Source organism: Triticum dicoccoides, chromosome 2B (assembly GCF_002162155.2).
Source record: "Triticum dicoccoides isolate Atlit2015 ecotype Zavitan chromosome 2B, WEW_v2.0, whole genome shotgun sequence".
NCBI lineage: Eukaryota > Viridiplantae > Streptophyta > Magnoliopsida > Poales > Poaceae > Triticum > Triticum dicoccoides.
The window spans coordinates 507,524,777-507,532,802 of record NC_041383.1 but is presented as its reverse complement, the minus strand read 5'-3'; positions in this window follow the sequence as shown (position 1 = coordinate 507,532,802).

Genomic DNA, 8,026 nt, shown 5'->3' with positions numbered 1-8,026 from the left:
ACTACCTGTGTCGGGTTATCAAGACAATATGGTTCTTCAACATGTGGTATATCAAGACCATGTATTTCTTCAATAGGTGGTAAATTCTTAACATCTTCAGCTTCAATGCCTTTTTCTTTCATCGATTTCTTTGCCTCTTGCATATCTTCAGGACTGAGAAATAGAACACCTCTCTTCTTTGGAGTGGGTTTAGGAATAGGCTCAGGAGTTGGCTCAATTGGTTTAGGAATTGCCTTAGGAATTGGCTCCGGGAGAGTCCAATTATTTTCATTAGTCAACATATTATTCAATAGTAACTCATCTTCGTCGACTGTTCTTTCCCTGAAAACACAACCAGCACAACTATCCAAGTAGTCCTTGGAAGCATCGGTTAGTCCATTATAAAAGATATCAAGTATTTCATTTTTCTTAAGTGGATGATCAGGCAAAGCATTAAGTAATCGGAGAAGCCTCCCCCAAGCTTGTGGGAGACTCTCTTCTTTGATTTGCACAAAATTATATATTTACCGCAAGGCAGCTTGTTTCTTATGAGCAGGGAAATATTTAGCAGAGAAGTAATAAATCATATCCTGGGGACTACGCACACAACCAGGATCAAGAGAATTATACCAAGTCTTAGCATCACCCTTTAATGAGAACGGAAATATCTTAAGGATATAAAAGTAGCGAGATTTATCATCATGAGTAAATAGGGTAGCTATATCATTCAACTTGGTAAGATGTGCCACAACAGTTTCAGATTCAGTGCCATAAAAAGGATCGGATTCAACTAAAGTAATAATTTCAGGATCAACAGAGAATTCATAATCCTTATCAGTAACAAAGTTAGGTGAAGTGGCAAAAGTGGGGTCATGTTTCGTTCTAGCATTTAAAGTCTTTTGTTTCAGCTTAGCTAACAATTTCTTAAGATCTGATCTATCATTGCAAGCAAGAAAATCTCTAGCAGTTTCTTCATCCATAACATAACCCTCAGGAACAACAGGCAATTCATAATCATTCAGAGATCTTTCATCATCACTATCATCAATAATAGCATCTTCAATAATTTCGTTCTCTCTAGCCCTAGCAAGTTGTTCATCAAGAAATTCACCTAATGGCACAGTAGTATCATGCATAGAAGTAGTTTCATCATAAGTATCATGCAAAGCAAAAGTGGCATCATCACTAACATGCGACATATCAGAATTCATAGCAGTAGCAGGTTTAGGTGTCGCAAGCTTATTCATAACAGAAGGAGAATCTAGTACAGAGCTAGATGGCAGTTCCTTACCTCCCCTCGTAGTTGAGGGATAGATCTTGGTTTTAGCGTCTTTCAAGTTCTTCATAGTGATCAACAGATATAAATCCCAAGTGACTCAGAGAATAGAGCTATGCTCCCCGGCAACGGCGCCAGAAATTAGTCTTGATGACCCACAAGTGTAGGGGATCGCAACAACTTTTGAGGGTAAAGTATTCAACCCAAATTTATTGATTCGACACAAGGGGAGCCAAAGAATATTCTTGAGTATTAGCAGTTGAGTTGTCAATTCAACCACACCTAGATAACTTAGTATCTGCAGCAAGGTATTTAGTAGCAAAGTAATATGATAGTAATGGTAACAGTAGTAAAAGGTAAAGATAGTAATAGCAATTTTTTTGGGTTTTGTAGTGATTGTAAGAGTAGCAACGAAAAAGTAAATAAGCGAAGCACAGTATATGAGAAGCTCGTAGGCAATGGATCAATGATGGATAATTATGTCGGATGCGATTCTTCATGTAATAGCTATAACATAGGGTGACACAGAACTAGCTCCAATTCATCAATGTAATGTAGGCATGTATTCCGAATATAGTCATACGTGCTTATGGAAAAGAACTTGCATGACATCTTTTGTCTTACCCTCCCGTGGCAGCGGGGTCCTAGTGGAAACTAAGGGATATTAAGGCCTCCTTTTAATAGAGAATCGGACCAAAGCATTACACATGGTGAATACATGAACTCCTCAAACTACGGTCATCACCGAGAAGTATCCCGATTATTGTCACTTCGGGGTTGTCGGATCATAACACATAATAGGTGACTATATACTTGCAAGATAGGATCAATAACACACATATATTGATGAAAACATAATAGGTTCAGATCTGAAATCATGGCACTCGGGCCCTAGTGACAAGCATTAAGCATAGCAAAGTCATAGCAACATCAATCTCAGAACATAGTGGATACTAGGGATCAAACCCTAACAAAACTAACTTGATTACATGGTAAATCTCATCCAACCCATCACCGTCCAGCAAGCCTACGATGGAATTACTCACGCACAGTGGTGAGCATCATGAAATTGGTGATGGAGGATGGTTGATGATGACGACAGCGACGAATCCCCCTCTCCGGAGCCCCGGACGGACTCCAGATCAGCCCTCCCAAGAGAGATTAGGGCTTGGCAGCGGCTCCGTATCGTAAAACGCGATGAAACTTTCTCTCTGATTTTTTTCTCCGCGAGACGAAATATATGGAGTTGGGGTTGAGGTCGGCGGAGCCTCAGGGGGCCCACGAGACAGGGGGCGTGCCTAGGGGGAGGGCGCGCCCCCACCCTCATGGACAGGGTGTGGGCCCCCTGGTCTTGATTCTTTCTCCAGTATTTTTTATATTTTCCAAAAAGTGCGTCTGAGGGTTTTCAGGACATTCTGAGAACTTTTGTTTTCTACACATGAAACAACATCATGGTAATTCTGCTGAAAACAGCGTCAGTCTGGGTTAGTTTCATTCAAATCATGCAAGTTAGAGTCCAAAACAAGGGCAAAAGTGTTTGGAAAAGTAGATACGTTGGAGACGTATCAACAACCACCATTCTATTCCACCTATAGTGCTATGTCCATGACCCACGCTCATGTATTGCGTGAAAGTTGAAAAGGTTTGAGAATACTAAAGTATGAAACAATTGCTTGGCTGAAACCAGGGTTGTGCATGATTTGAATATTTTGTGTGACGAAGATAGAGCATAGCCAAACTATATGATTTTGTAGGGATAAGCTTTATTTGGCCATGTTATTTTGAGAAGACATAATTACTTTGTTAGTATGCTCGAAGTATAATTATTTTTTTGTCAATATTAAACTTTTATTTTGAATCTTATGGATCTGAATATTCTTGACACAATAGATAAGATTACATGGATAAATATGTTAGGTAGCATTCCACATCAAAAATTCTGTTTTTATCATTTACATACTCGAGAACGAGCAGGAATTAAGCTTGGGGATGCTTGATACTCTCCAACGTATCTATAATTTTTTATTGTTCCATGCTATTATATTATCCATCTTGGATGTTTTATATGCATCTATATGCTATTTTATATGATTTTTGGGACTAACCTATTAACCTAGAGCCAAGTGTCAGTTTCTGTTTTTTCCTTGTTTTTGAGTTTTACAAAAAAGGAATACCAAACGGAGTCCAATTGACATGCCAATTTTTGTGGATTTTTTATTGACTAGAAGAAGCCTCCGAAGCAAAAGAGTTGGGCCAGAAGAGTCCTGAGTCATCCACGAGGGTGGAGGGCGCGCCCCTTGCCTCGTGGCTGACTCGAAGACCCCACCTGACTTGTTCCCGGCGCCAAAAATTCCTATAAATACAGAAACCCCCAAAAAGAAACCTAGATCGGGCGTTCTGCCACTGCAAGCCTCTGTAGCCACCAAAAACCAATCGGGGCCCTGTTCTGTGTCACGCCCAATATGCGACCCTATCCAAAAGGAACTCGAAGGTCCCACCAAGGATAGACCCGCATATTGAAACGCTTTTGCAAGGTGGATATCATTACATCAACATTACATAATAGATGGGGATACATACAAGAGGCATACAATGCCACACGAATACAACAATACATCATACATAAGATCATCATCCGACTACGGATGAAACACAAACAGAAACTCAAACGACATCCACCCTGCTAACCCAGGCTGCCGACCTGGAACCTATCCCTGATCGAAGAAGAAGCAGAAGAAGAACTCAACGCAAGCAAGCATCGCTCTTGCGTCATGATCATCGCACAACCTGTGCCTGCAACTGTTGTTGTAGTAATCTGTGAGCCACGAGGACTCAGCAATCCCATTACCATGGGTATCAAGACTAGCAAAGCTTAAAGGGAAAGGAAGGGGTAAAGTGGTGAGGTTGCAGTAGCGACTAAGCATATATGGTGGCTAACATACGCAAATAAGAGCGAGAAGAGAGCAAAGGAACGGTCGTGAAACTAGCAATGATCAAGAAGTGATCCTGAACTCCTACTTACGTCAAACATAACCCAGAAACCGTGTTCACTTCCCGGACTCCGCCGAAAAGAGACCATCACGGCTACACACGCGGTTGATGCATTTTAATTCGGATCTGGTGTAAAGTTATCTAGAACCGGACATTAACAAATTCCCATCTGCCTATAACCGCAGGCACGGCTTTCGAAAGATTATACCCTGTAGGGGTGTCCCAACTTAGCCCATGATAAGCTCTCGCGATCAACGAAGGATATACCTTCTCCCAGGAAGACCCGATCAGACGCGGAATCCCGGTTTACAAGACATTTCGACAATGGTAAAACAAGACCAGCAAAGCCGCCCGATGCGCCGACAAATCCCGATAGGAGCTGCACATATCTCGTTCTCAGGGCAACACCGGATGAGACTAGCTACGAGTAAAACCAACCCTCAAGTTGCCCCGAGGTGGCCCCGCAGGCAGCTCAGTTCGGACCAACACTTAGACAAGCACTGGCCCGGGGGGGCTAAAATAAAGATGACCCTTGGGTTGGCCGACCCAAGGGAAGGGTATAGGTGGTGGTGAGGCAAATGGTAAAACCAAGGTTGGGCCTTGCTGGAGGAGTTTTATTCAAAGCAAACTGTCAAGGGGGTCCCATAAATCACCCAACAACGTAAGGAATGCAAAATCCGGGAACATAACACCGGTATGACGGAAACTAGGGGGGCAAGAGTGGAACAAAACACCAGGCATAAGGCCGAGTCTTCCACCCTTTACCAAGTATATAGATGCATTAATTAAATAAGAGATATTGTGATATCCCAACATAAACTTGTCCATCATGGAGCAATCTTCAACTTCACCTACAACTAGCAACGCTATAAGAGGGCTGAGCAAAGCGGTAACATAGCCAAGCAACGGTTTGCTAGGAAGGGTGTCAAAGGTTAGAGGTTCATGGAAATTTGGGATGGCTTGATAAACAGGTGATAGGTAGCGCATCATAGCGATAGAATGAAACAACTAGCATAGCAATGATAGTAGTGAGATCCAGGGTAGTGGTCGTCTTGCCTGAAATCCCGCAAGGAAGAAGAACGAGTCCATGAAGAAGATGAAGCCACGAAGACGAACCAAGCGTAGATGAACGAATCCTCACGATCGCAACGAAACGGGAACTATCGAGAGAAGCACACAACACGGTAAACACACCACACATAATCAAGACATGATGCTCAACCAAGAATGGTGCATGACAAAGCTACATGAAGCTACTCATGGCAAGAGATGATGCAAACAAGAGCAACACATCAAGGCAAGTTTAAATGAGGCCGGGAACAACATATAACAATTCCGGTAAGTCCTCATAAGCAAATTTCAAAGTTGGTCCAGATCTGAATAAACCTTATGCTCAAGTTGTTAAACAGCAAGTTAAGATGCACCAAGATGATCTACACGAGATTCTAGTCAAATTACATATAAAGTTCATTATATTTGGAGCTACGTCCTAGAAGATATGAGCAAAACGAGTTAAACATGGCATTGATGCAAAATGCACCCAAACATCAAGCAAACACCTCAAATCAAGGATGCAACATGATAATATGAAACTACATGCAATTCTAAGCAAGTTTCATATAGAGCACACTCAAAACGGAGCAACGGTTCAACACACACACACACTATACAAGTTATAGCAACAATCTGTCCAAAACAGCAACTAGGCATATTACAAGCACCAAAACAACATGCTACAACATCTCAACATAAGAACAAAAGGCATGGTCATGATGTACAGGTAAAGCATAACAAAACATGAACACTGAGCTATCTCCATAAATCACTAGAACATGCTCAAACACACATGGCAAGATTGCAAATAATAACAGTTCAGACTTTACAGAAAATAACATCATGTTACAATGTTTAGAGCTATCAAACAACATGTTACAGGAACTTATCATGGCAAACAAAGGCATGGCATGATACTACTAAATGCATAGAACAAAAGTCCCTTACTAACCATGGGCCAAAAAGGATCAGAAAATATGATGGCACCCATGTAAACATAGCAAGTTATAATACAGATTTAAACATGGCAGGAACAACGATAAGTAGGCATGTTGGTGAACTTGTACCACTCACCACAGAGCATAACATGGCATGGCAAGGCAACCAACAGTAAGAAGACATGTTTGTGGAGCTAAGAATGGCAAGAGAAAGTTCATAGGGTACATGGATCACTAGCAACAATCATGGCAACAACTGAACTTAATGTTAACAGGCTGACAGCAACATTATTTAGCAACTTTGGAGCAAGTTTACAACAAACTACAGCAGGCTATAAATGCAACCAGGGGCATGGATGGATAGAGCATGACATGTATAACAAAAGATCCTTAGTGAACATCTCCATATTATGCATAGAATGACTTGTAGCAGCAGGTTTACATGGCATCACGAAATAACAGATTCAGCCTAGCAAAACAGCAACAGCAAGTACCCTACTTAACAAGCTTGATTTACTCACCACAAGTCATTGCATGACAAGATAAGAATAGCATCAGCAAGAAAACATGTTTATGAAACAAACCAAGTCAAGAACAAGTTCATAGCATGCAAGGATCAACTATAACAACCTTGGCAAAATTGAATAACATGTAAACAATCTGCCAGGAAACATTTTGAAGCAAAAGTAGAGCACGAAAAAGACATTCTAGACTATTCCATAATTGCAACCAGGGGCATGAATGGCTAGACGATAACCATATGTTCAAAACATCCTTACTGAAGTATCTCAAAATATGCATGTATCTCTCTGTAGCAGCATGTTTACATGGCAACAAAATAACAGCAGAACAGGGACTAAAATCAGCAACATCACGATGCCTAGTTTGCATGCTTGTGCTAGTCACCATATTGATCACAAAAATACATGGTAAGCACCTCTGTAAAGAAGACATGGCATAGTTCAAAACATATGTAGACATCAACCTCATAGGATGCACACATCAATCATGGCAAAAATGACAAAAGTGCATGTTCTGTTAACAGACATCAGACAACATTATGAAGCACTCTTTCAACAATGATTCTGGCATCAATATGAGCTCAAATGAACATGACGCAATGGAATGAAATGAAGTACTCGTTGAGATGAACAATTTGACATATTACACGCATGAAACGGAGCAGTATGCAGCAAGTTATGATGCGATGAACATGGCATGATAATGTCACAGATCTCAGGGACTTAGTGAAAAATTGCAGCGAGCGTCAAATAGCTAAAACGTGCACGGGCGGGCTTTAGAGGGTGGCTCACCACTGGGCTCGGCCCAGGACGCAGAGGGGAGGTTGGGCCGGCTGGATCGGAAGGAGCTGGGCCTTGGAGGAGAGGCCGGCTGGGCCGGACCTAGCTTGCAGGGCCCACGAGGGCGAGGTCAATGGAGACGAAAGGAGGCCGGCCGGATCGGGCTCCTCCCGATCTGCGGCGGCGGCGGCGCTCCGGGATTCCGACGAGGGCGCAAGAGGCGATGGGGCGACGACTCCGGACGGATCCGGACGGACCTAGCCGCGGGGACTCCGTTCCAGGCGACGGCGAGGTCCGCCGGCGATGGGGCGACGAGGAGGCCGAGGAGCTCCTGCTCCGGCGAGGTTGAGGAGAGAGACGCCGCATGGATGCGCGGGACGGCGCCTAACGACGGTGGAGGGGCGCTTCGGGCGGCGGGGCGAGCTCCGGGTGGAGGCGCACGGCGGCCGGCGGCGTCCGGTCGCGGAAGACGCGGCGACCCGGCGACG